General features: G+C 41.0%; 1 pseudogene; it reads left to right on the plus strand.

Moving 5' to 3' along the window:
* Positions 1–1231: 1231 nt before the first annotated feature.
* On the plus strand, positions 1232–1350 carry LOC145413573 (5S ribosomal RNA; annotated as a pseudogene).
* The last annotated feature ends 1127 nt before the right edge of the window (positions 1351–2477 follow it).

Here is a 2477-nt window from a genome sequence, read left to right on the forward strand (position 1 = left end):
TGTGTGTGTGTGTGTGTGTGTGTGTGTGTGAGTGAGTTTATCCCTCTACCAGGCGATTATATGCAGCGTACTAAAGCTCCCTGACAGTGAAGGGATTAAAGAAGACCGAATCACCACTGTTTGAAAATTCTCCCCTCAAACTGAATGAATTGTCCGGCAGCAGCAAGAATGAAGCACGAAATGACATGGTGGTAGTGACGATGGGGTTGCGAGGGGCGGGGACGGAATCTAGGGATGGATGGATTGGAACGAATCGGGCGGATGGGATAGGATGAGACGGAACGATCACTCTGTCGTTTTTTGTGGGACGGGAAGGGGGACAGGAGAAGGGGTGACATAGAAGTTCCTTTTTTAGATTTGTTTTTTTGGTCTTTTTTCTTTTTTCTTTTTTTTTTTCATCTAAACACTTACCAGTTTGGTGTCATTCCTCCATTTCTTCACCAGTTCACATCAAGCTTGGTACACTTGTTCCGTGGGCAGATACCCCTAGATAACTTTTTCACCTGTAACTTTTGACTTGGACCATTCAGAGGGTTCTGTGGGGTCAGAAATCACACCACATAAGCATACGTATTTCGGGATCCGATTTTCTCGTCATAGCAGTTTGTACAGTCGCTCTAGGGAGTGATGTCAGTAATTCCATTGGTATTCAGTTGGCTTTTTGACATCAGTCGGGAGCGCGAGTGTACCTAAGTATGTCAGTGTATTCTAGTGGAGACCATCTTGCATTTGTAGGGAATGCTGACAGTCTTTAATTTCATGTTTTTACTTGTTTTCTTACTTTGTTCATGTTTTCCACCTTTTTTTTTTACATACCATTTTTTTTTTACCTTCTGTTATATTTGTCATTATATTGTTACTTTTCTTCTGTTCTTTCCTTTGGGGATGTTTTCATGTTTTTCTTTTATCTTTGTTTTCGCAGTTTTCTCCTTTTTCATCGTTTTAATCATGTTTTTCATTTTCCAGTGTCCTTGTTTTTGTTTTTAATATATTTCCGATTTTTTTTTTTTTTTTCTTTTTTTTTTTTTTTTTTTTAATAGGAACGACGAGGGTGGCATAGGCTAGGGAGGGAGAAGTGATTATTTTTCTTATTTTTTCATCTTGTGTTTCATCTTTTCATTATGTATTTTTTATACTTTTCATTTTTTTTCTTTGGGAAGAATAGGGGGGTAACTTAGTATAAATGTAAATGACTAAGGGGGCGGGATAAGGTATTTTTCTTTTCATGCATTTATATGGCCATGCCACGTTGAGTACACCGCTTCCCGTCCGATAAGCGAAGTTAAGCAACGTTGGGTCTGGTTAGTACTTGGATGGGTGACCGCCTGGGAACACCAGATGCTGTTGGCATAACTCCCTACGTGTCAAGTGGGGTTGGTGGAGGATTAGTGCCCCTCCCTGTAAAACAATTAACTCTAAGCCCTTGACCACCCCGCTTGGGATACATGGCGTCTGGCAATGGATGGATGGATTTATTTATTTTGTAATTTCCCTCTTATTTAGGCGGCAATAAGGAGAGGGATAAAACAGGGGACAGTGTAAGTTTAGTTTCTTCATATTTTTCTTTTTTATATAATTTTCTTTCATCCTTTTTTATGAGGGGGAGGCGAGGCTGAGACACAAGGATACAATGTTTCCAAGCAACTCGAAGTGGGTGGATCTCTAATTTCGATTAAAGTTGCCTTGTTTTTGCATTAAACAGTGGCAGGTGCAAACGTCTGGGGAGCTGAGTTGTACAGGTTTGTCTTTCATCTTGTTTTTCGTATCTTATGTCACCTACTTCCTGTAGTTTTCCTCGTTTCTAATTTCATCACTTTTTCTTGTTAATCACTCATATGTTACAACCTTTTCAAGTTTTTTTTTTTCCTTCATCTTATTTTCTTTGGGTTGGAATGGAACGGAGGAGGAGTAGCTGTAAATGTCATGATAAATTTAGTCTGTTCCAGTTTTCTATCTTTTCATTTTTTTTCATACTTTTCATCAGGTTGTTATTGTTCATCTCTCTTTTCTTCCCCTCTGAGGCGAGGCGGGAGTGGGCTAAACTAGGATGAGGTGTAAAAACATGAGCCAGACGCCAGGTAATGAAAGGGCGGGATGGCCAGTAGACACCTCCTCATTTGATGTCACTCTCTGTATTGGGATGACCTTGTTGCGCCTCCCTCCCCCTCTTTTTTTTTTTTTTTTCCTCCACATACACACACCAGACACCAACCACCACAGCGCGCGCGCGCGCGCACACACACACACACACACACACACACACACACACACACACACACACACACACACACACACACACACACACACACACACACACACACACACACACACACACACTCTCTCTCTCTCTCTCTCTCTCTCTCTCTCTCGTCTGTTACTCTTTCACGCCCTCATTCCACCCCAAAAAAAAAAAAAAGTAGAGAAAAAATCCAGCAAAACACAACCTTCAGGCATCAGATATCATGTCAGTTCAGACT

The sequence above is a fragment of the Coenobita brevimanus genome, chromosome 96 (genome assembly GCF_032717465.1).
Source record: "Coenobita brevimanus isolate Jiangsu-jjx chromosome 96, ASM3271746v2, whole genome shotgun sequence".
NCBI classification, from domain to species: domain Eukaryota; kingdom Metazoa; phylum Arthropoda; class Malacostraca; order Decapoda; family Coenobitidae; genus Coenobita; species Coenobita brevimanus.